We start from the raw sequence: 27113 nt of genomic DNA on the forward strand, positions 1-27113 counted from the left end.
AACATGTATGTCTCATATATCTAATAATGCCTTCATTATTAAACAAATGAGCCCCCAAACTCAACCAGATTAAAATATGGGGCTGTGTTATTACCGTCAATGAAAAACAGCAGTTTTTCAATGAGTCTTCCAGTTATTGGGGGGAGGGAGTGGGTACAGGGTAAAAAAAAAAATTTCTTTTTTTATTTTTATTTTTTAGACAAGGTCTCACTCCGTTCCTCAGGCTGGAGTGTGCAGGGGCACAGTCATAGTTCACTGCAGCATCAAACACCTGGCCTCAAACGATCCTCCTGCCTCGGCCTCCCAAAGTTTTGGGATTACAGGCATAAGCCACTACTTTTATTTCTCTGCTTTCATGTATTAGGGTGATCACTGAACTGCGGGTTTTAACACTGGCTGCTGATCGCCACTCCTCAACACTGAGAAACAGAACTGGCCAGATAAATGCAGCCAATTCCTTCTGTCCAAGTGCACATTTTTGCAGGTTTACTGTAATTGCCAACTACCTGTGATGACTGGTGACTCCAGGACACTCAGCCCATATGGGTTCCACACAAACTTTGAAGTCATCCTCTTCTTGGCATAAGATTGCGTCTAAGGCACCCCTCTCTCTCCAGCACTCTCCTTCAGTTCCCAGGTACAAAGGGCTAGACCTAAGCCAGTGAGTATCAGTGACTATTCTTCCAGATTATTTTGGGGGGTTTTCAAGAAGTTTCAGCACCTTTACCCACCATGTGGTATTTTTATTTGCCAATTTTTAAACTCACAGTTACTACTGGCCATTACTATGAAAGAAGAATTAGAAGCAATCATCTTGGAGGACAGCAAAAAACAGGAAAGCAGGAATTCATCAAGCCTAGGACCCAGACTCTTTCCACCAAAGTTATCTGACTGAGCCACCACTTTGTATTACCTTTTATGATCCCTCTTAAAACAATCAATCAAGCTGATTTTCCCCCCCTTTTTCCTGGGCCTGTCTCCTCAGAGTTAGAGATGAATGGGACAAGGCCAAATTGCTCCAAATGACTTTAGAACCAATTTAAAAAAACAAGTTCCGAAACACATATGAGGTAAAGTGAGGTACTAATAGACAGTTTAGTTTAGTTACAATGGTTTATGAAGCTAGTTTCCCTGAAGGGGAGCTGAAAGTGAAGTTGCCTGCACAAAAGTCAACAACCCTTTTACAGGTAAGTCAGACTCATCCTCTCCAATCCCTGAAGTGGCTCCCACCTCATTCTTGGGGAAACTGGTCTCAAAGGCCCCGGCTCCCATCCCATGACCTCTCTGACCTCCTCCCCTACCACTTCTCTGCTCTAGCCCCACAGTCTCCTTGTTCCTGGAACGGGCCTACCGCATATCTACATAGGAACTCTGTTCTCACCTGCACATTCTTCTCCCAAAGCCAGACAGCTTGCTCTCCCTTCCAGTCTTTGGGCAAGTATCACTCATTCCCTGGTCATTCTAGTAAAAACAGCTAGCTCCACACCTTTTCCCTGGCTGTAACTCCCTCCCCTGTTTTATCTCTTGCCTGGCCCCGTACTTACTCCAAACAAGACACATATATGCTACTTGTTTACTGTCTGTCTCTCCCCTGACTAAAATGTAAACTCCATAAAGGGCAGAGACTGCCTGTTCCTCGTTGTAATCTTCACGTCATCACATGGGAGGCTGTGTGAATGATTAAACGGTGTAAGAACTAGGTCTTAGAGAACTAGGCTAGAACTCACATATTCAGAGATGGTGCTGTGGGAGTGACATGACAGAATTGTAGAAAGTGAAAATAGAATATGATCAACCTAAAAGCAGAGTTGGAGGATGCTGAAGACCTTGCCTGTAAAATCCCATGGGTCCAGTTCTAAGGGAAAGACCCAGCTTGAGTCCACACGAGAACTGTTAAGACTTCAGAAAGTAAATATGGATTAGAGCAGAAAATGGCCAGTAACCCCAAATTCTAAAACCTTGACCCACATCTTGAAATATCGTTAAGTCTAAAACAGCTAGACAAGGGTCTACCTCCTTAAGTTTGATTATATAGTCATGTGACCCAAAACCATCATTAAATATTCCTGTAAAATAATGTCAGAATCTAAAGGAAACAACTTCTCATCCTATTCAAAATGCCTCTGTTGCTTTGTTCCAATGAATCTGCAGGGGAGTAGGTAATAGCTATTCAAACGGTGATGATGATGCTTGACATTGTTCCAGCACTTCACATACACTAACTCATTTAATCCTCACAACACTAGCATGCTCGTTTTACAGATGGGGAAACAGAAGCAGAGTTCACAAAGCTCCTAGGCAGCAGGGCCGGGGGCAGGCCATGTTCTTAACATTACACTGCCCAGCGGGTCTTTCACACGGTCAGTAAAAGATGCCAGTTGTCCTGTCAGGTCGGCCTTCGAAAGTGGGTAGTCGCCCACAATAAATCTGTCCCTTCACTGCCGCCCTCTCACAAGGACCTCCATACTGTTCCAGCTGGCTCTTTACCTCCCCCATCATTCTCAGAACTATCAAGAGCAATTCTGTCTACACGAGTATTAATTTTTTCTGCTTGTGATGTGCTCCTGCTCTACTCAGTGCCAGTGGCCTTCTCTAGATAAAACAAGGCTGAATGGGGGCTAAATTGAACAAAAACATTAAAGCTAGCAGTTTAAACTAATGAAAAGTTTTCTCAAGAGATATTCTCTATAAAAAACTATGTTACATGTTGTTTAATCCTTCTGGAAATAAAATCAGGCTTCTGAAGATCTGAGTGTATAAACAATGTTGCCACTTGCTCCATATTCTTCCTAAATAGGAGCCACCAAGAGCTAAAGGCCACTTTAAACATCAGCATATCAGACCTCAGGCTGCCCTATCTCCAGACAGGGAAAACAGATACAGGAAGGACTTCTCAGGTCTGTTCTCAGCTCTCCCAGGCAGATTCCCTGTCCTTTATGATACCTCTTTCCCTATTGTTATGGTTCTACTTTATGGAATAGAAGAAAAAAAAAATTCAAGGCCAAATACCTCCTGCATGGGTCCAGTCATGCTAAATATTCTTAGTATACATGAAGCACCTGAGTACTAGAAGGTGGTTGCCCAGGTTTATCTTTTCTAGGAATGCCAAGAAAACCAATTAAGAAAACCAAGTAGTATACACCAACAACAGAAAATGTAAACCTGGAGCTAAAAAATAAGTAATAGGCTGGGTGTGGTGGCTCACATCTGTCAATCCCAGTGTTTTGGGAGAGGCTAAAGTGGGAGGATTGCTTGAGGTCAGTTCAAGACCAGCCTGGGGGGGGGGGGGGGGGGGGAATTAAAATACACAGTGTGATGAGGTATGCCTATAGTCCCAGCTGCTCAAGAGGCTGAGGTAGGAGGACTGCTTGAACTCAGGAGTTCAAGATTGCAATGAGCTATGAATGTGCCAATGTGCTCCACCCTGGGTGACAGTAACCTTGTCTCTTAAAAAAAAAAATGCTAACAGAGATAATTCCAATGTTATCCCATCATCTTAAAAAAAAGCATCAGTGTAGTCAGTTTTAAAGCACTGTGATTAGTAATAATAAGTGCCTGAATTCCTTTGTTTAAATGAATACAAATAGTAATAAGGAAAATCTGATGCCCCAAAGGAGTAAGTCACCTAAGGAACTTGCATACATACTCTAAAAAAGAGGCTGGGCACAGTGGCTCACACCTGTAATTCTTGAACTTTGGGAGGTCGAGGCAGGCATATGGCTTGGGCTCAGGAGTTCGAGACCAGCCTGGGCAACACAGCGAAACCCTATCTCTATAAAAAATACAAAAATTAGCCGGGCATGGTGATGTGTGCCTGCAGTCCCAGCAACTCGGGGGGTTGAGGCGGGAGGATCGCCTGAGCCCGGGAGGCAGAGGTTGCAGTGAGCTGAGATTGCGCCACTGCCCTCCAGCCTGGGCAACAAAGCGAGATTCTGTCTCAATAAATAAAGAAATAAAAAAGAGGTCTACCAATGTACTTCCCATCCATACTAACTCTCCCTTTCCTGTTTGTTTTTCTCTTATATTCCTAACAGTTTCAGGAGGGCTGTGGAGGTGTCTTAGTGAGGTACAGAACTCTGTGCCTATACATTCCAGAGTCCATGTGCCAACCTCACAAACTCACTCACATAACCAGCTGCAGACTTGTTCTCCCCATCCTATTGGAAGGTTGATGACCTTGCTCTCTTACAGAAAACCAACACTGGCTTTCTCTGTCCTCCTTCCTCCATATGTCCAACAACATCCCACTTCCCAATCCATTCTCTTTTTTGGAAAGAGTCTCACTGTGTTGCCCAGGCTGGAGTACAGTGGCACAACCACGGGCTCACCACAGCCTCAACTCCCAGTTCAGGCAATACTTCTGCCTCAGCCTCCCAGGTAGCTGGGACCACAGGCATGGAACCCCTGGCTAATTTTTAAAACATAATTGGGACCATGGTTGGTTAATTTTTATAGTTTTAAAAAAATAAGAGACAGTCTCACTAAGCTGTCCAGGCTGGTTTCAAACTCCTGGGCTCATGTGATCCTGCTGTTTCAACCTCCCAAAGTGTTATAATTCAGCCACTGCGCCTGACCCCAGCTAATTTTTTCATCCTCTTTCATGATTTTCTTATTCTCCTTCTTTGCCTTTAAATCCTCAAGATATTGACAATGATGCATCTAGTTATAGCCCTTGTGTGGGGGATATTCCCTGCTCGCCCCCACAGCCTCTCTTCACCCTACTCTGTGCCCTAGAAGTGACACTGGAGGGACAACTGACAGGCCCCACCACTCTCTGCCTTCTGACCCAGTTCGGCTGGTAAAAGGCAGGAGAGGAGGAAAGTAAGAGAGGAACTTACTCTCCTGGCTCCCACCCCGAGGTTACTGAGGCTGGCTGAGACCCTCCACCAATGGCTGCAGCTCCATCGGGCAACCTGAACATACAGCCACTTTCTCCAAGCTCCAGGAACCACTTCATCCTCTGCCCTTCAGGGCTAGAAGGTAGTAGGTAACAACTTCCTGCTACTGCCAGGCCAGAAGACTTCACTTTCTTGTTGGTTTCCCCAAACCCTGCTCACTCTGTACTGTCCCTTTATTAATCTTCTGCATTGTTGTCAACTCAGCATCATGACCACCCTCCTTCCAAGCTCTCCTCTGCAGATCAGAAGCTGAGAACTACCGTTTCAGAACCCTTTACCAGCATGGTTCTGGGTTAGAGTTTGCAATGAGAAGTGCAAGAGAGATTCAGAAGGCAAAATAAATGTAGAGGCTGATGATGTTCCCTGGAGGTAGATGCAGTACACGTGGATTCACAGCGGCTTCCCCATGAGCTCATGAGAACCACTCACTATGGCACTCCAGTATGAAATCATCAGGAACCTTCCCCATTCCAGTTTTTCCAGGGTTGGGTAAAGCCTTAATTCCTGTATCAATATCATTCATACCTGGAATAGAAAACTTCTTTTCCTGAATGAACCCTGAATGATACAATTAAACACTCCTCAAATTACCCAGTCTGAGTGTGCCATCTGTTTTCTACTGGGACCCTGACAAGAATTTTTCTCATTCCTAGGATTTCAGAGTAGACTATTATCACTTGGGGAATGAGAGACTTCTATTTCATGCACTATGACATAGAACAGGGACTAAAAATCCTCCCTCAACAAAACACTTAGAAATGTCAGACAAGATGCACAGCCAAGTTGCAAGAAACTAAGAAATGCCCAAAGTCCAAAACTGGATGAGATACTATGAAGAGAGTTACAGGCAGGTGCTGGGCTCTGAATGCCAAGGATGTAGTGGGGTCTGTAGGGCTTATTAACCACATGGCAAAGGTTTTAATGACCATGAAGAGACAGAGTAAGGCCTCTGGCCCTCCAGACAGATCAGTACTTAAGGACTCTGGAGAGTGTCACTTGTGGCTGTAATCATTTCTAAAAGATAACAAAATGCCTTTATTATTAGGCAGTAACTAACTCATTTTCAATGACAAAGATAATGTTCTTCTTCAACTGACCCAACTGCCTATTCTCAAGAACACCATGATCGTCCCAAGAAGTTTTAGAATAACCCCAAACTAACCTTTTACTTTGACTCTGTATTTACCATGCTACCTCATCATGACACTACTCTCTTTCCTGTATTTGTCCTTTCCCATTCCATCCTTGTCACTGTCATTTTCATCTTTCTTGGGCTAGAATAACACTTGAAAAGTTCTCTTTCCCAGTACCTTCTTTTCTTTACCTGCCATTTTGACACCATCACACTCCCTATAGGCCCTGAAGCCCTGTGACATCTTCCCAACAATTTCTGCTCCTCCCCACCCTCTCAAATAAGCCTGCTCCACCCTCTTTGTGCCATCAGCCCACTCTCACCTTGGTCTCAGCCCTGTTTGTGCCATCAGCCCACTCTCACCTTGGTCTCAACTTGGAGCCTTCTCTTAAGCATCCCCAGGCCCATAAATTCCTTCTTGCCATGTGAGATCATATAGTTCTTAAGACCTCTTAAAATGTGTCCTGCTGTATCTTAAGAGCTCCTAAAATGTGTTATCTATGTGATTTTCTCTACAAATCTTCCTCTAAGCAGAGAATGTGTTGGCTTTACCTCGCTTAGTAAAAACAAACCAATTTTTCACCTTTAACCAGTATCTAAGGTATGTACTATTGATATAATAAAAAGTGCTGGCCAGCCACAGTGGCTCACACCTGTAATCCCAGCACTTTGGGAGGCTGAGGGAGGTAGATTGTTTGAGCTCAGGAGACCAGCATGGGCAATATAACAAGACCACATCTCTACAAAAAATATAAAACAATTAGCTGGGTGTGCTGGCTTGCGCCTGTAGTCCCAGCTACTCCAGAGACTGAGGCGGGAGGATCACTTGAGCCTAGGAGGCAGAGGTTGCAGCGAGCCGAGGTTGCACGCTACTGCCCTCCAGCCTGGGTACTAGAGCAAGACTTATCTCAATAAATAAATAAACAAATGCCATTTATTAAGCAATCTATATATGTCAGTCACTGTGTGGTTTTACCTGTATCTCAATTAATGAATGAGGGGGGACGGAGTCTCGCTCTGTCGCCCGGGCTGGAGTGCAGTGGCCGGATCTCAGCTCACTGCAAGCTCCGCCTCCCGGGTTTACGCCATTCTCCTGCCTCAGCCTCCCAAGTAACTGGGACTACAGGCGCCCGCCATCTCGCCCGGCTAGTTTTTTTGTATTTTTTAGTAGAGACGGGGTTTCACCGTGTTCGCCAGGATGGTCTCGATCTTCTGACCTCGTGATCCACCCGTCTCGGCCTCCCAAAGTGCTGGGATTACAGGCTTGAGCCACCGCGCCCGGCCAGATCCAAGATTTTATAACATTGAAAGGATCAATCCACCAAAAAGATATAATTATACACAGTAGTATACCTAGCAAGAGTCCAAATATATAAAGCAAAACCAGACACAACTGAATAGAGAAAGAGATAATTCAACAGTGTTAGAGACCAACACATCACTTTCAATAATTGACAGAATGAGGGGGGAAATTTATGTAATTTTTTCCAAAAGTCCAAATTTTCCAAAAGTCACTCCTCTAGGACAAGCTGGAGCTGACATTCTGTAACTCGAACTCTTTTGATTCTAGAGCCCATAACCCTTTCTTTCACTGTACCACAAAATTAGGCAAGGAGGACCCAAATCCGTATTTTTGAAAATCCTGACACACATTTGGGTCAGATCTCTAATAACTGTGGCTATCACTTAGTTACTGCATGCCTAACACATGTGACACACTCTACCAGGTGCTTTACACAAACGTTAACGCGTTTCATTCTCACCACGATCTAAGAAATGTTAGTAGTCCTTTTCATAAATGGAGACTCAGAAGTTAAATAAGCAAAAGACTCATGGTAAACAATGAGGTAAGATATATAATATGCCCACTGCAAAACCCAGTCTGTATTTCCCAATCTGTGACATTGGGAAGCATTTTAGAACGGAATCTTGAGGAATCTTGCTAGAAATTAGTTGACTGCTTGTACCTAGATATATCTATAGTACCTGTATCATTTGATTTGTGTGTGTGCAAATGTGGGATCGTCCTAAGTGCATCAAGCATAAAGATCTGCTCAGTGACTTAATATTTCATACTCTATGTCCTGTTTGCACATGGGCAAAGCCTATATTTTTCTCAGTGGCTAAAAGTTATCTTAGTGTAATAGGACTTCAGAATAAGATGAAGTGTAATGAAGGTGCTGGCTTTCTCCCTGACTTGGGAGATCAGAAGAGTCTGAAAGCAACTCAGAATTCGCAAGTCAGTTCCTTGTCTAGAGGAAAAGAAACACACAAGAATGCTGCATATCTAAAAAGATTGCTTTCTGGGTGTCAAAACTCATATTAGCCATGTAAACTATAGAAAATATCCACCTTCAATCATGATCAAATACATGCAGGCAAAAACTGGGGGGATAAATTTGTAACTATTACACTTCCTGGCCAGGCGTGGTGGCTCATGCCTGTAATCCCAGCACTTTGGGAGGCTGAGGCGGGCGGATCACAAGGTCAGGAGATCGAGACCATCCTGGCTAACACAGTGAAACCCCGTCTCTACTAAAAATACAAAAAAATTAGCCAGGCGTGGGGGTGGGCACCTGTAGTTCCAGCTACTCGGGAGGCTGAGGCAGGAGAATGGCATGAACCCAGGAGGCAGAGCTTGCAGTGAGCCGAGATCGCACCACTGCACTCCAGCCTGGGTGACAGAGCGAGACTCCTCTCAAAAAAAATTTCCTAAAAAATTTAAAAGATGATATCCCTTCTGGTTAGGTTAGGCTACAGCTGGTACGGGGGGAAAAAAAAGCGCAGCATAAATGCTTATGACTCTTTTGGAAAAGAAAACTGGTAATAAAACAATCAACCAAACAAACAACCAAACAAAAAATACCAACATATTCACTCCAGTAATACGTATTAGAAGAAAAAACTAGCAACAACCTAACTCTTAAATTTGAAAATTGGTTAAGCAAATTATGGTATATCCACTCAAAGAAATAGTACATAATCAATAAACAATTGCAAAGATTCTAGCACCATGGAACATTACGTAGTATCACATGAAAAGAGCAGCTCACATAAACTCATACCTGTGCTATGATTATAACTATCTGAAAATGAGGCATTCATTTAGTCCCAGGCCAAAGGGAATAATGGAGAAAAATGGAAAACTTCTGGACCATCCAAAGGGGCAGCATTGTGAAAGTTGTTGTTGTTTTTGTTTTTGGTTTTTTTTTTTTTGAGACAGAGTATCACTCTGTCACCCAGGCTGGTGTGCAGTGCTGCAATCTCAGCTCACTGTAGCCTCTGCCTCCCAGGTTCAAGCAATTCTCCTGCCTCAGCCTCCCAAGGAGCTGAGACTACAGGCGCCCGCCACCACACCTGGCTCATTTTTTTTATTTTTATTAGAGATAGCATTTTGCCATGTTGGCCAGGCTGGTCTTGAACTCCTGACCTCAAGTGATCCACCTGTCTTGGCTTCCCAAAGTGCTGGGATTACCGGGTGAGCCACAGCACTTGGCCAAAATGTCATTAACCTCATTTAAAAATTACAACCCTTACACTATCTCAACAGTATCAGAGCTTTATCTGTTCCCACTGACAGCAAAGTGCTGCTCTGCCCAAGGGAAAGAAATAGAGGCACAGGGGACCCCACAAGTCAGAAGCAGGAGGGAAGGGAGGAGCTTGCCAGACATGACCTCTACTTCAGGAAGCCTGGTGCCAATGCCACACACAGGGTTGTTGGACACCACAGTGCCCAGGCAAGTGTGCACACAGAATCACTAGCTCAAAAAGTTATTTTTCAGAATCAGGCCTAAAGTCAGCTGAATTCCATCCCACAATGGGCAGGCCTATTATTAGACATAATCTAAAACAGCCAAGAAGCTGTAAGCATCCTATCCATCACATGCTTCTATAACTGTGCAAGGAGATGCCGTAAATCTGCTCCTGAGCAGACCAAAGGCACCTGGGCCCTATCCTGGCCCCACCCCCACTCCACAGCTACCTGTCTTATTTTCACAGGGGCATCCCAAGATCACTTCAGATTACCACATATGTGAGCAGGATGGCCAAACAGCTCCCCACAGAAAGGAGGCAGAAGAAGGGTGGGAGCAGTGGCATCTCTGGGCTAGAGTTCCTGTGGGATTTTCTTAAATGCTGAGCACAGGGGCTTCTGAGATGTCACTGAATTTATTCTTTCATTTAAAGGTTGTATTAATACATAATTTCTAAACCTTCAGAGGCAAAAGGGAAGTAATCAGTGTTGCCACTTATAGCCTAAATGGATGTTCCATTTTATCATTCATTCAAATACAATTCTGAGGCCAGGTCTGGTGGCTCACGTCTGTAATCCCAGCACTTTGGAAGGCTGAGGCAGGCAGATCACCTGAGGTCAGGAGTTCAAGACCAGCCTGGCCAACATAATGAAATGCTGTCTCTACTAAAAATACAAAAACTAGCCACGTGTAGTGGCGGACACCTGTAATCCCAGCTACTCAGGAGGCTGTGGCAGGAGAATCACTTGAACACAGGAGGTGGAAGTTGCATTGAGCCAAGATCACGCCACTGAAATCCAGCCTGGGTGACAGAGTGAGACTCTGTCTCTTAAAAAGAATAAAACAAATATAATTCTGAATTAAAATTCAAAATATCAATGACCAATCCAAAGTAGAAGTGGGCAAAAGCTATATGAAAATTAGAGACTTTACTGAACAACCCAAAAAAGCTCAAAACAAAATGAAAGAAACAAACTAGCAGAACAACCAGTATAGCTAGATAAAAAGGGCTAGTATTATAAAGAGGTTAAGTCTCCACATATTAGTTTATAAAATTCTAATAGGTTCCAGTCAAAATCTCAATAGCGTATTAAAAAAGTTTTAAGACTGGGTGTGGTGGCTCACGCCTGTAATCCCAGCACTTTGAGGCGCCAAGGCAGGCAGATCACATGAGGCCAAGAGTTTAAGACCAGCCTGGCCATTATGGCGAAACCCGGTCTCTATTAAAAATACAAAAATTAGCGGGGCATGGTGGTGCACGCCTGTAATTCCAGCTACTCGGGTGGCTGAGGCACAAGAATCACTTGAACCCTGGAGACTGCAGTGAGCTAAGATCATGCCACTGCACTCCAGCCTGGGAGAGAGAGCAAGAGCCTCTCTCAAAAAAATAATGATTTAAATTATTTCAAATGTACAGAAAAGTGCAAGAATAGTTCAAAGGGCTCACATACCCTTTTCAGCGAGATTCTCCAACTGATGTTTTACATCATTTGCTCCGTTATCTTTTCCTGACCCCTTTGAGAGCAGGTTGAAGATATGAAGCCCCACTGTTGCTCAATACTCTAGTGCGTTGTTTCAAAAAACAAGGACATTCTCCTCTATAACTAGCATACAAGCCTCCACATTAGGAAATCAACAGTGATACAACACTCTCAATCCAATCCACAGACCCCATTTGAATTTTGTCAACTGTCCCAACAATGTCTCTTTTTCCTTTCTGGTCCAGGAGTCTACCCCAGAGCTACATCTCACCAGTGTCAATCAATCTGGAATAGTTCCCTTTTCTCTTCCTGACTTCCATGTCCCTGCCAGAGTACAGTCTTTTCATTTTGCAAGATGACCCTCAATTTGATCTGTATTTCCTCAGGACCAGACTCAGGTCATGCTTCCTTAATGGCAATACCAGACACATGGTGCTGTGTTCTTCCCAGGGCATTGCATCAGAAGACAGATGGCAACCCAGCCCACTACTGCTGATATTTACCATATTCACCTGATCAAGTTTATTAGAGATATAGTGTCTCAAGGCCCCACAGACCTATAAGATCAGATTCTGCATGTTAACAAGGTCACTAGCAAGTCACACACATGTTGCTGTTTGAGAAGTATCAGTGAAAGGTCTTATAAAAAGTAAGAGCCACATGGGGAAGTTCAGATTTTATTAGAAGCCTTTGGAGGGTTTTAAGCTATAGAGTGGCATGATCTGGTTTCAGTTCTCAAATGGCTCCTTTGGCTGTTTTGTGGAAAGCAGAACGGGGAGGGGCAAGGACAGAGCAGGGAGTTAGTTGGTAGTCTGGTTAAGGGATATTGGCTGCATGGGTGAATGTGGTGTTGATGGAGGTGGTGACACATGGTCAAAAAAGACACAGTTTGAAGTTAGAGCCAACAAAAATTGCTAATGAATCAGAAGTGGACATGAGAGCCATCACAACGATAAACATCAGCAGCCAACACTAGTTAAACACAAGCCATGTGCCAGGAACTGCTCCATGTCTTTTCAGGTGAAAAGTCATTCAACTGTCACAATAATCCCAAGAGGTACAGGTGACAACACCACTTTATTCAAATGAAGACAACATGGTAGAGACAGGTAGTGTAGCTGCCCAAGGCCTCAGATCTGAGCTTAGGCACTGGCTGGGCAGCTTGTACTTCATCACCATCCCTTACAGAACTGCAAACATGGCACCGTTTATGAAGAGGAATGAGACTGGTAACGGCAATCAAGAGTGCTTTGCCAAACACGGCAACACGCAATTCCCATTGCACGTCCACATGGAAATGGCAGGGAGAGAGCTAATGCGACAGGATCTCCGAGGAAAGGTGGGGTAGGGATAAAAACGGGAAGGTCATTAGCACAGAGGTAGTACTTAAAGCCAACAGGTAGATGAGCTCACCCAGAGCAGTTTTTCAAACTGCAGGCTGTGAAATCAATTTAGTGGGTCATGAATAGCACTTAAAAAATGAAATAGAGCAGAATGGAAAATAACAGCGTCCATGGCTCATGAAGCATAAGAACTGTTTTGTGAAACTTTTGTTTCTGTTGTGTCTGTGTGCATAAGACAGTGTAGTGTGTTTGTACTTGGCTGGTATCTGGTATGGCTGAAAAAAAGATTTAAAACCACTGGTCTAGAGGTTAACTTAGAGTGACTGATCCCTGAAATCACTAGCATTTAGAAGTTGGAAAAGAGGAAAAGAAGCCAGAAAAGGAGAGTGAGGAAACAGGAAGGAGGAAAGGCAGTGGGGAGCCCCAAGCAAATGTGACATGTTGGACATTCAACGTGCTAGTGAGTCATGCAGTATGACAACAGAGATGTCCATAATTATGGAATGGCAAGGTAAGCACACAGCAGTGGGAGCAGAGGGGTGAGTGACCTGTTTAAACTTAGCGCAGAATAAAAAAGGGAAGGAGAGAGGTGATATTAGGATTTTGAGATCTAAGTTTAAGGGAACAGCAGGATATCCAGTCTGTAACTGCCATAAGCAGCAAATATCCAATCATTCTTTTATTGTTGTTGTTTTTAAGCATCTACTATGGGCTGGGCTGTTTACTAGACCTGGGAAGATAACTAGGATTCTGTTCTATCCTGAAAAGCCTCAAACTGCAAGAGAACAACAGCTGCAGTACAGTGAAGAAAGGCTCAGAAGATAGGGTAACAGGTTTGTTGAAGGCCATGGCAATTTTCCTTTGCAACCATACTGTTCACTATTGGCCAATCAAACCCATCACTCCACACAGACCATGCACTCCGACCTCTTGATTTGTGCTTGGTCTCTCCCCAAAACACTTTCCAAATCTGAGTCATTCCTCAAGGCCACTTGGTTTCCTCACTGAAGCCTTCAGGAAAACTGCTCAGCTTGGTGATCTTGCCTTCCCCAAACAGCTACAGCACTTTTTGTCCATACACCATTACCCGGTGGCTATGTCCTTATTTCCACACTTGGTATGAATGCCTCATCTCCCCAGCTGAGCTATATACTGTTGAAGTCATGTAACAAATATGTCTCACATCTACAAGGTCCTCGAACAGCAGCCAAGCAAACACTTGTTGCTCTGCTACTAGACTTCCCCCTCCAATCCAACTTGCACTTCAGCATCTTCCTGAAAAAGATCTGATTAATTCACCCCCTATTTTAAAACCTTCACCGGCTCCCAATTATTAGTATAGCACATGCAGACTTGTCTTCCAGGTGTGCCACACAGCTTTCCTGTTCCCTGCCTCCCAAACACCTTAAAGTTGAGGCAACAGCAATAAAAACAGTCACGTGCTACATAACGCATTTCTGTCAACAATGACCACGTACACAATAGTGGTCCCATCAGAGTACAACGGAGCTGAAAAATTCCCATCGCCTGGTGACGTTGTAGCTGTCACAATGCAATGTATTACCTTCTTGTTTATGGTGATGCAGGTATAAACCTACTATACTGTCAGTGGTAGAAAAGCATAGCACATACAACTATGTACAGTATATAATACTTGATAATAAACTATGTTACTGGTTTACATATCCTATGTGTAATTCTATATTATGTATACTATGTATTCTACTTATAAAAATTAAGTAACTACAGCTGGGTGTGGGAGCATGTGCCTGTAGTCCTGGCTACTCAGGAGGCTGAGACAGGAAGATCTCTTGAGCCCGGGACTTCAAGTCTAGCCTGGGCAACATGGCAAGACCACATCTCAAAAAATAAATAATTTTAAAAGTTAACTGTAAAACAGCTACCACCAGGCCTTGCAGGAGGTACCCAAAAGAAGGCGCAGTGGCTCACACCTGTAATCCCAACACTTTGGGAGGCCAAGATGGGCAGGTCACTTGAGACCACGAGTTCGAGACCAGCCCCACCAACATGGCAAAACCTCATCTCTACTAGAAATACTAAAGTGAGCTGGGTATATTGGTACATGCCTATAATCCCAGCTACTTGGAAGGAAGGCCGAGGTGAAGAATTGCTTGAACCTGGGAGGTGGAGTTTGCAGTGAGCTGAGATCATGCCACTGTACTCCAGTCTGGGCGACACAGAGAGACTGTCTCAAAAAAAACCCAAAGCAAACAAACATAAGAAGACACTGTTATCATAGGGGATGACAGCTCCATGTGTGTTACTGACCCTAAAGACCTCCCAGTGGGCCAAGATGTAAAGCTGGAAGACAGTGATACTGATTATTCTGGCCCTGTACAGGTTTAGGCTAATGCATGTGTTTGTGTCTTAGTTTTTAACAAAAGTGTTTAAAAAATAAAAAATAATTTAAATATGGCTGGGTGCGGTGGCTCATGTCTATAATCCCAGTACTTTGGGAGGCCGAGGTGGGTGGATCACATGAGGTCAGGAGTTCCACAACAGCCTGGCCAATATGGTGAAACTCCGTCTCTACTAAAAAACAAAATAAAAAAATTAGCCAGGTGTGATGGCGTGTGCCTGTAGTACCAGCTACTCAGGAGGCTAAGGCAGGAGAATCGCTTGAGCCCATGACATGGAGGCTGCAGTAAGCCGAGATCACACCATTCCACTCCAGCCTGGGCGACACAGCAAGACTCTGTCTCATATAATAATAATAAATAGAAAAAACCTTATAGAATAAAGTGGCTAGGCCTGGTGGCTCACACCTACAATTCCAGAACTTTTGGGAGGCTGAGGAGAAAGGACTGCTTGATGCCAGAAGTTTGAGACCAGCCTGGGCAATGCAGCATGATTCCAGCTCCACAAAAAATAAAACAACGTAGCCAAGCATGGTGGCATGCACCTGTAGTCCTACTCAGGAGGCTGAAGTGACAGTTGCTTGAGCCCAGGAGTTTGAGGTCACAGGGAGCTATGACTGTACCACTGCACTCCAGCCTGGAACAGAGTGAGACCTAATCTCTAAGAGTAACAACAATCATAAAAGAAAAAAGTTTATAGAATAACACAAAGCTAAAATATTTTTGAACAGTTGCACAATGTGTTTGTGGTTTAAGCTAAGTGTTATTACAAGAGTCAAAACGTTAAAAAATTTTTAAAGTTTTTAAAGTAAAAAAGTTACAGTAATCTGACCGGGCGCGGTGGCTCACGCCTGTAATCAACACTTTGAGAGGCCGAGGCAGGTGGATCACAAGGTCAGGAGATCGAGACCATCCTGGCTAATATGGTGAAACCCTGTCTCTACTAAAAACACAAAAAATTAGCCAGGCGTGGTGGTGGGCGCCTGTAGTCCAAGCTACTTGGGAGGCTGAGGCAGGAGACTGGTATGAACCCGGGAGGTGGAAGCTTGTAGTGAGCCAAGATTGCGCCACTGCACTCCAGCCTGGGCAACAGAGACTCGTCCGTCTCAAAAAAAAAAAAAAGTTACAGTAATCTAAGGTTAATAATACTGAAACAAGAAAACTTTTAAACATAAATTTAGTGTAGCCCAAATGTACAGTGTTTATACAACCTACAGTAGTGTACAGTAACATCCTGGGCCTTCACATTCACTCACCGACTCACCCAGAGCAACTTCCTTATCTTTTATACCTTATTTTTACTGTATCTTCTCTATGTTTAGATATATGCAGATACATAAATACTTACCATTCTTTTACAATCGCCTACAGCATTCAGTACAGTAACATGCGGTACAGGTTTGTAGCCTAGGAGCAATAGGCTATACTACATAGCCTAGATGTGCAGTTGGCTACACCCAGGCTAGGTGCGTGTAAGTACATCCTAAGATGTTAGACCAATGACAAAAATCACTCAATGATGTACTTCTTAGATATATTCTGTTAACTGAGGCATGATTGCACCAAAACAAAACAAAAAACAACCTACCACCAGCACCACCAAAGGTGCGTAGAGATGAAAATTAAAAAGACGACTGATATTCATTGAACTGCTGACAACAGATGTTTTGGGGGTGGGATTACAGGTCATAGTCACCTTTTAGAAACAGTTTGACCAACACGTTAATTTTAAAACAAGAAATAAAAAAGAAAACTTAATAACTGCAACTACTTTTATTGAGTGTTTAAATTATGTGCAAAGCAGTATTTTTTGTTTGTTTTGAAACAGAGTCTCCCTCTGTTGTCCAGGTCGGAGCGCAGTGGTGCAATCTCGGCTCACCACAACCCCTGCCTCTGGGATTCAAGCGATTCTCCTGCCTCAGTCTCCCGAGCAGCTGGGATTACAGGCGTTTGCCACAACACCCGGCTAATTTTTGTATTTTTAGTAGAGACGAGGTTTCACCACGTTGGCCAGACTGGTCTCGAATTCCTGACCTCAAGTGATCCATCTGCCTCGGCCTCCCAAAGTGCTAGGGTTACAGGTGTGAGCCACTGCACCCAGTTGCAATGCAATATATTACAGTCTCATTTAATCTTAACTCTATGATGTAGTAACTAGTCATTACACAGATGAGGAAACAAAGGCTCAGAGAGTTTAAGTAACTCTCATAAGGTTATACAGCCAGTCAGTGAAGAAGACAGGTTGGGACTAATAAGGAATGTGCCCTAATTTCTACCGTTCTTAGCGATGTTGTGTATTCCCAGAACACCCAGCAGGCACCTTTTGCATCTTTTCCTTTGTTCAGCCTGGTCCTTCTGCCTGAATAATACCAGCTTTGCTGACATACCACTCACCTGTCAAGTCCAGTGCAAATCCCACTTTTCCCTTAACACCTTCCTAGAACACAAACCATGATAAGCATTACCAGAGTTATCTACCCTTCTATTTCCCCCACAGCGTGGGACCTTAGTTCTCCTACTGCCACGTACAGAGCAAGCATTCAAACACTGGGTGAATTAAGCTGACAATATAAATTCTCTTTCCGACAAACATAAAGGTAACAGATGAAGACCAAAAATTTTAATCTGTGAAGAAAATGAGTATCAAGAAAGGGTTTCCATAATCCCTCCCCTCATTCTCTGCTCTGAACCTCACCTCTCACTGAAGCATAAGGAAAGACAGGTTAATTTTCACCTCTTCCAAAAAGTGGCTTTACATAATAAATCCCACTTCTGAAGAATAAAAACTACCTAACTTGTTATTAAAAATGTAAGCAATGAGAATAAAAAGGTTTCTTTAGAGTTTTTTAAATTACTTTCAATGCCTCTGACCCTTGAAAGAAAGCACTTAAGTTTAGTACAAACGAAATGCAGAAACATGCAAAGTTACTTTCCATATACATAAACATGGAGACACAAAACCAGTGAAACAGACACATTTAAATTCAAAACGCTCTTAACAACTGACCACATCTGAATTTATGAGCAGAAGTTGAGTCCAAACAAAAACACACTGTAAAACAAAAGTGCTGGCTAACAACCTTAGAAAGGAAATATAGGAGGGGACAAACAGATTTTAACGCGTCCTTGGCCTTCCTGAGCAAAACAATGAGAAATGCAGTCAACCAAAGCATTTAGATTTGATTTTACTGGAGATACCAACACCATAGGTCAACCTGTCAAATGAAGCAAAAAGCAGAACCGAGTTCTATGGGTTTAGTCCCCTACAGATAAAAGCCAATGGACCTTTTTACAGTTTATGGGGTCCTCTCCATATGGCTGGGGATTGCAGGCATGGGAGGAATATTGTCTGGACGATTAACTCCTGTGAAATGAACATAGGAGTTAGGAGGAGCAGAGGTGAGTCAACACACTCTACACTTCTACGGTTGCCTCAAACTCATCACAATTCCAAAATACCAAGAAATGATGTGCTAGTTCTTGCTTTTTTTAAATGTCAATAAGTTAAAGTCCTTCTGAAGACTGAGCTTCTCACTTAACAGTCCAAACGAATAAATACTTTGCAGGATTACTTCAAATATATTACAAACATCAAAATGCTAACTCCAAACTAAGATGAAATAGTTATCACCTTTAATTATTCAAGAAGAGCATTAAGAATTAGCAAATTAATTCAGGGTCAGAAAACCTTAAAGAAACAAAAAGATCATTTCAGTAACATAAGAACTTTGTGCCGGGTGCGGTGGCTCACGCCTGTAATCCCAGAACTTTTGTAGGCCAGGGCAGGCGGATCACGAGGTCAGGAGTTCAAGACCAGCCTGGCCAATAAGGTGAAACTCCATCTCTACTAAAAAATACAAGAATTAGCCAAGCATAGTGGCGCATGCCTGTCGCCCCGGATACTTGGCAAGAGAATTGCTGGAACCCGGGAGGTAGAGGTTGCAGTGAGCCAAGATCGCGCCACTGCACTCCAGCCTGGATGACAGAGCAAGACTCCATCTCAAAAACAAAAACAAAAACAAAAGAAAGACCAGGCACAGTGGCTCACGCCTGTAATCCCAGCACTTTGGGAGGCTGAGGCGGGCGGATTACAAGGTCAGGAGTTCGAGATCAGCCTGACCAACACGGTGAAACCCCATCTCTACTAAGAATACAAAAATTAGCCAGGTGTGGTGGCTCATGCCTGTAATCCCAGCTACTTGGGAGGCTTGAGGCAGGAGAATTGCTCGAGTCCGGGAGACAGAGGTTGCAGTGAGTTGAGATCGTGCCACTGCACTCCAGCCTGGCCAACACAGTGAGACTCTGTCTCAGGAAAAAAAAAAAGAACTTTGTAAATGTCTGTAGCTCTAGACCTTATTTTAGGGTACAAGCCATAACTATAATAAGGAGGGTGTCATGTATAAATATAACAGACACCGAGACAAAAGAAAACCACTCCTGACAGCAGTTTGCCATCTTTTCCAAGAGATTTGAGTAACCATTAAACCTTCCTCCTCCTTTCTCAATTGGGGACTTCTCTGATGTAATATCAGGGAGAAGAACAAGGGAACATTGGGTATCAAGTGGTGCACACCAGGGAGCATACCAGGGAGAAGAACACCAGGGTGCACACCAGGGAGAAGAACAAGGGAACATTGGGTATCAACTGGTGCACACCATCTCTCTCCTGAAGAGACAGAAAGAACATTGAGTAGTACTGTCGTACCTAGAGACAAACTAAATGACTTGAAGAAAGAGACCAAGAAAAACATGTTTAGAAAATCATCCAGAAATAGGATTTTATTTTAGTAAGCAAAGTGAACAAAAAATACAATTTTATTTTAGCAATCTACAATTGCTTCCACTATTAAATTTATTTTCTATTGATTCTCCTGGGTCACCTGTTGGAAAAAGTACTACATTCAGAATTAGGAAATCTAAATACTTCCTAGTTTTGCCACTTGTTCTGTGACTTGGGCAAGTTATTTAACCCATATGTCTCACATTCTTCATCTGCAAAAATGGAGTTAACCTACCTTGCCACCGTACAGAAAAATCTCACAATAAGTCTGCAAACAGTTAAGTACCATGTAAATTAAAATTATCACTGTTAATATTACCACCCTCATTCCCTCTCTCAGGTAAAAACTTGAACCAATCATAAAATAGGTAAAAGACACCAGACACGGTGGCTCACGCCTGTAATCCCAGCATTTTGTAAGCCCAGGCTGAGGTGGGCAGATCACTTGAGGTCAGGAGTTTAAGACCATCCTGGCCAACATGGTGAAACCCTGCCTCTACTAAAAATACAAAAATTAGCTAGGCATGGTGGCAGTCACCTGTAATCCAAGAATCACTTGCTTGTACCTAGGAGGCAGAGCTTGCAGTGAGCCGAGATTTCAACACTGCACACTCCAGCCTGGGCAACAGTGAGATTCCACCTCAAAAAAAAAAAAACAAAAACAAAAAAACAAGTAAAAGACAATAAGGAAAAATATGGAAAAAGAGGTTAGCTATCAAACAAACAACAAAATAAACCCTAAAAAACACAATAAGTAACTACTGATTGGTGTAACAGCACTCTGTGACAGGTAATTTTTGTCATTCTCTAATTAGGAAAGATCCCACACCCTGGAATCTACAGTCCATTCATAGAAATCACAGCAGGGTTAAATCCTCATCAATCCTCTAATTCACAACGAAGAATGCCGACGGAGCGCATTCTTACTCTATATGGCAAGAACTACAAGCCACAAGACCAATCCCCACCCTCCCCACAGAGGGACAGTGGCCTGACAGTTGGAGCTCTACTTGGAAACAGACGGCCTCTAAAGTGCAAGTTTTCTCCCTCCTTCCCTGACCTCTGGCATGAAATTAGCAACCCTAACCCCAGTCATTCTGAAATAAGCCAATGGAGAGTCACCTGCAATCCTAAATTTTGAAAACAAAACAGTCAAAGAGACACAAACATTCTATGAAAAATCAGCCACAAGCATAACATTGCAGGTATTGTGGGTTTGGTTCTAGACCATGGCAATGAAGCGAGTCACAAAAATTTTCTGGTTTTCCAGCACATATTAACTTTTATATGTTTACACTATACTTCAGTCTACTGTGAAATGGCATTATGTCTAAAAGACAATGTACATACCTTAATTTTAAAAATACTTTATTGTTAAAAAATGCTAACAATCATCTCAGCCTTCAGGGAGTCCTAATCTTTTTGCTGATAGAGGGTCTCGCCTCTATGTTGATGGCTGCTGACTAATTAGGGTGGTGGTTGCTGAAGGCTGAGGTGGCTGTGGCAATTTCTTCAAATAACACAACAATGAAGTCTGATGCATGGACTGGCTCTTCCTTTCATAAAAGATTCTTTTCTATAGCATGCCAAACTGTTTGATAGCATTTTACCCACAGTAGAACTTCTTTCAAAATTGCAGTCAGTTCTCTTCAACCCTGCCACTGCTTTATCAACTACGTTTATGTAACATTCTAAATCCTTCATTGGCATTTCAACAATGTTCACAGTATCTTCACCAGGAGTAGATTCCATCTCAATAAATCACTTTGGTCATCCATAAGAAGCAACTCCTCATCTGTTCAAGTTTTATCATGAGGTTACAGCAATCCAGTCACATCTTCAGGCTCCACTCTTAATTCGAGTTCTCTTGCTATTTCTACCACATCTCCAGTTCCTGCCTCCACTAAAGTCCTGAACCCCTCAAAGTTATTCGTGAGGGCTGGAATCATCTTCCAAACTCCTGTTCATGTACTGACCTCCTCCCATGTTCTTAATGTTCTTAATGGCATTTAGAATGGTAAATCCTTTCCAAAAGGTTTTCAATTCATTCTGCCCAGACCCCCTAAAGGAATTATTACGTAGAGCAGCCACAGCCTTATGAAACATATTTCTTAAATAATAAGACTTGAAAGTCAAAATGACTCCTTGATCCAGGGGCTGCAGAATAGATGTTGTGTTAGCAAGCATGCAAACAAAATTAATCTCCTTGTACATTTCCAGAGTTCTTAGGTGACCAGGTGCACTGTCAAGAAGTAATATTTTGAAAGAAATCTTTTCTGAGTAGTAGGTCTCAACAGTGGCCTTAAAATATTCATTACACCATGCTGTAAACAGATGCGCTGTCATCTAGGTTTTGTTGATCCACTGACAGAGCACAGGCAGAGTAGATTTAGCATAAATTTATGGGCCCTAGAATTACTGGAATGGTAAATGAGCACCGGCATCAACCTAAATTCACCAGCTATACCAGCTTCTAATCAAGAGTCAGCCTGTCTTTTGAAGCCAGGCATTGACTTCTCCTAACTATGGAAGTCCTAGATGGCATCTTCTTCTGACATAAGGCTGACATAAGAATATCTGTTCAATATAGCCACCTTCATCAGTGATCTTGGCTACATCTTCTATATAACTTGCTGCAGCTTGTACATTAGCACTTGCTGCTTCGACTTGCATTTTAATGTTATAGAGAGGGCATCAAGAACTTCAGGAACCAATCTGTGCTGGCTTCAAACTTTCCTTCTGCAGCTTCTTACCTCTTTCAGCCTTCACAGAAGTGAAAAAGAGTTAAAGTCTTGCTCTGGGATTAGGCTCTGGCTTAAGGGAATATTGTGGCTAGTTGGATTTCCCATCTGGGTCACTAAAACTTTATCCATATCAGCAATAAGTTGTTTCATTTTCTTCTCATTCATGTGTTCACTGGAGTCATATTTTCAATTTTCTTCAAGAACCTTTCCTTGCATTCACAACTTGGCTATGTGTTTGGTGCAAGAGGCCTAGTATTCAGCCTCTCTTGGCTTCTGACATGCCTTCCTCACTAAGCAATCATTTATAGCTTCTGATTTAAAGTGAGAGATGTGCAATTCTTCCTTTCACTTGAACACTTAATGACCACGGTCAGGTTATTAACTGACCTAACTTCAATACCGTTGTGTTCAAAGGAAGAGAGAGACCCGAGGAGAAGATGAGATGGGGTAACACCCGGTTGGCAGCAGTCTGAACACACATCTATACACAACATGTACAGATTAAGTTCGCCGTCTTATATGGGAGTGCTTTGTGGTGCTTCAAAACAATTACAAAAGTAACATCAATGATCACTGATTATAGATCTTCATGACAGATAATAACAATTTTAAAAGTTTAAGGCTGGGCGCGGTGGCTCACGCCTGTAATCCCAGCACTTTGGGAGGCCAAGGCGGGTGGATTGCCTGAGGTCAGGAGTTCGAGACCAGCCTGGCCAATACAGAGAAACCCCGTCTCTACTAAAAATACAAAATTAGCAGGGCGTGGTGGAACATGCCTGTAATCCCAGCTACTCGGGAGGCTGAGGCAGGAGAATCACTTGAACCAGGAGGCGGAGATTGCAGTGAGCCAAAATCACGCCATTGCACTCCAGCCTGGGGAACAAGAGGGAAAATTTATCTCAGGAAAAAAAAAAAAATTTAATATTCGGGCCAGGTGTGGTGGCGCATGCCTGTAATCCCAGCTACTCAGAGAGGCCGAGGAGGAGAATCGCTGGAACCCAGAAGGCGGACGTTATAGTGAGCTGAGATGGCGCCGCTGCACTCCAGCCTGGGAGACAGAGTGAGACTCCAACTCAAAAATAAATAAAATAAAATAAAATTAAATTAAATAAAAATAAAAATAAAATAAAATGTTTAAAATATTGGGAGAATTACCAAAATGTGACATAAAGACAAAGTGAGCACATGCTGTTGAAGAATTAGACTTGATCAAGGCACGGTTGCCATAAATCTTCAATTTATAAAACGAAAAAAATCCCACAATATCTGTAAAGTACAATAAAGTAGAACGCAATAAAATGAGGTATCCCTGTATTTCCAAAGCTTCTAGGTGGTAATAACAATAGCTAAAATTTATCTAATGATTACTTAAGTCTGGTAATGTTCTAAAAGCTTTAGTTATGAACTAATTTAACTGGCGCAACCACCCACGAGGTAGGTACAATTATTATTTTCCATTTTCTAGACAAAAAAAGACAGGCAGAATAGTTATTTGCTTGGTCACATTGCAAACAAGTGGCAGAGCTGGGATTCAAAAATCAGGGGACTGGCTGCAGAGACCACACTCTAGATAGTGAATCTTAAAGCACCCATCAACCAACACCACATGGTTTACCTGAACAATTCAGGCATCTTAACAGTGTCACACAGAGACATAAACAATAATATAGTATAGTATCTCTCACTGTTCGGTCACTTGTTTCCAGGTTAATGTTAGAATAACATGAGTCCATGAAAATAAGATCTTGTTTTCCGTTTGCACTAATATGGACTAAATAATTGGACAAAAAACTGGATATAATATATATATATTTCTAAAAGTAACAAAAATCTAACAAGATAGTGAGGTATTACCAAATTAATATCCTGAAAAGGATGGAAATCCAAAGAAAGAGGCAAGACCTGGGGCATCTGTTGATTTGCCAGTGGAGGCCCAGAAAGTGTCTGGCTCACTCCAAGGCCTTGCATAGGAGATAACTCATAACTCATAACTCAGTAATGTGCTCCTCACCCCCAGCGAACCTGTGAACTAAAGCCCCAAAGGGCTGTATCCTAGGAGTAAGATTGAAATAGAAGTAAATCAGTCCTCCCATGGACTCAGCTTCAAACCATCTGGATAGTCCAGAAAAACTCAAATCTTCAACTCTTTTTTTTTTTTTTCCTGAGATGGAGTCTTGCTCTGTCCCCCAGGCTGGAGTGCAGTGGCGCCATCTCAGTTCACTGCGACCTCCGCCTCCCGGGTTCGTACAATTCTCCTGCCTCAGCCTCCAAAGTAGCTGGGATTACAGGCACCCACCATCATGCCTGGCTAATTTTTGTATTTTTAGTAAGGAGGGGATTTCACCATGTCGGCCAGGGTGGTCTCGAACTCCTAACCTCAGGTGTTCTGCCTGCCTCTGTCTCCCAAAGTGCTCTGGGATTACAGGTGTTAGCCACCGCGCCTGGGCTTCAACTTGTATTAAAATGATCCTTATTGGCTAGTGCAGTCAGTCACCTGGAAAAAGACATCACATTCAAAGCCTCTATTTCTATAAACAATTTTTCAAATACCGTATCTAGCACACAAACATATGAACAAAGTACCATGAGTAAGAACCACGAGAGGCAGTTATAGATCCAAAGGAACTCCAAAACTGGAGATATCAGGTGACTATAAAAGAACTATATTTAGGTCGGGCGCCGGGTGGCTCAAGCCTGTAATCCCAGCACTTTGGGAGGCCGAGACGGTGGATCACGCAGGTCAGGAGATCGAGACCATCCTGGCTAACACGGTGAAACCCTCGCTCTACTAAAAATACAGAAAAACTAGCCGGGCGCAGGTGGCGGTGCCTGTAGTCCCAGCCACTTGGGAGGCTGAGGCAGGAGAATGGCGTGAAACCCGGGAGGCGGAGCTTGCAGTGACCGACATCCCGCCATTGCACCCAGCCTGGCGGGTGCAGAGGCGAGACCGGCTCAAAAAAAAAAAAAAAAAAAAAAAAAAAAAAAAAGAACTATATTTAGTATGTTCCAGGAAATAAAAGCGAAGTTTGAAAAATTTAGCAGGCAACAGGAATTCATAAAAAAACAATGTAGCAGGCCGGGCGCAGTGGCTCAAGCCTGTAATCCCAGACTTTGGAGGCCAGACGGGCGATCACGAGGTCAGGAGATCGAGACCATCCCATAACACGGTGAAACCCCTGGCTCTACTAAAACTACAAACTAGTCAAGCAGGGTGGCGGATTTCAGTCCCAGCTACCGGGAGGCTGAGGCAGGAGAATGGCGTGAACCCGAGGCCGGAGCTTGTAGGGAGCCGAGATCCGCCACCACACCCAGCCTGGCGACAGATGCAGACTGGCCTCAAAAAACAAAACAAAACAAAAAAAAAACAATGTAGCAGATTTAAAAAGAATCACAACAGAAAAATACAGTAAGATATTGGTAAGAACTATCCATTGAGTTATTAAATTAAAAGCAGACTAATCGGCTGGGCGTGGTGGCTCATACTTGTAATTCCAGCACTTTGGAAGGTTGAGGCAGGTGGCTCACTTGAGGCCAGGAGTTCAAGACCAGCCTGGTCATCATGGTCATCATCTCTACTAAAAGTACAAAAATTGGCCAGGTGTGGTAGCACACACCTATGGTCCCAGCTACTTGAGAGGCTAAGGCACAAGAACTGCTTGAGCCAAGGAGGTGGAGGGTGCAGTGAGAGCCAAGATCATGCCACTGCACTGCACTCCAGCCTGGGGGAAAGAGTGAGACTCTTGTCTCAAAAAAAAAAAAGCAGATTGGTCAAAGAGAAGATTAATTGAAGACAGGTCAAAGTAATCTACACGGAATGAAAAACAGAAAAGAAAAAAACACTTGTAATGGATGCCATTTAATCCCAGCACTTTAGGAGGATTTAGGCAGGCAGATCAGGAGGTCAGGAGATCGAGACCATCTTGGCTAACACGGTGAAACCCTGTGTCTACTTAAAATGCAAAAAATTAGCCAGGTATGGTGATGCATGCCTGTAGTTCCAGTTACTTGGGAGGCTGAGGCAGGAGAATCGCTGGAACCTGGGAGGCGGCAGTTGCAGTGAGCCGAGATCTCACCACTGCGCTCCAGCCTGGATGACAGAGTGAGAATCTGTCTCAAAAAAAAAAAAAAAAAGAAGAAGAAGAAAAAGAAATCACAAAAGAAAGGGTGACTAAAAGGTTGAACATATCCCTGTATGGTTGGACTCTTAGAATGAGAAGGGAATGCAGGCAAGGCAGTAAGTGAGGAGAATTACTGGGAATTTTCCAGAACAAATAAGAGATACCACCAAAGATTCAAGAATCTTAGTGAATACAAAACAGATGGTCTCTATTACCTAGAAGGTCTTCCAAAAATAACATGAACCTGTTCTCTCAGTACCCACAGTTAAATATCTACTGTGGTCCTACTAGGGGTTATCACAGGGTATACTATATAGACAAACTTATAACACTCTCAGTGTGTGAGGAACTCAAAGTCAAGGATTTAGAAGAGGTATTTTCAACTGTAAAGATTTCCCTACTCAGCCAGGGAAGGTGGCTCACGCCTATAATCCCAGCACTTTGGGAGGCCAAGGTAGGCGGATCATCTGAGGTAAGGAGTTCAAGA

The 27113-nt window shown here is 43.1% G+C and overlaps 1 protein-coding gene across 1 annotated transcript in view; it reads right to left on the minus strand.

Moving 5' to 3' along the window:
- The window catches only part of TCF20 (transcription factor 20), a 186373-nt gene that overhangs the window by 55731 nt on the left and 103529 nt on the right, over positions 1 to 27113 (minus strand). The window lies entirely within an intron of this gene.

This window comes from Papio anubis, chromosome 16 (assembly GCF_008728515.1).
Source record: "Papio anubis isolate 15944 chromosome 16, Panubis1.0, whole genome shotgun sequence".
Lineage (NCBI taxonomy): Eukaryota > Metazoa > Chordata > Mammalia > Primates > Cercopithecidae > Papio > Papio anubis.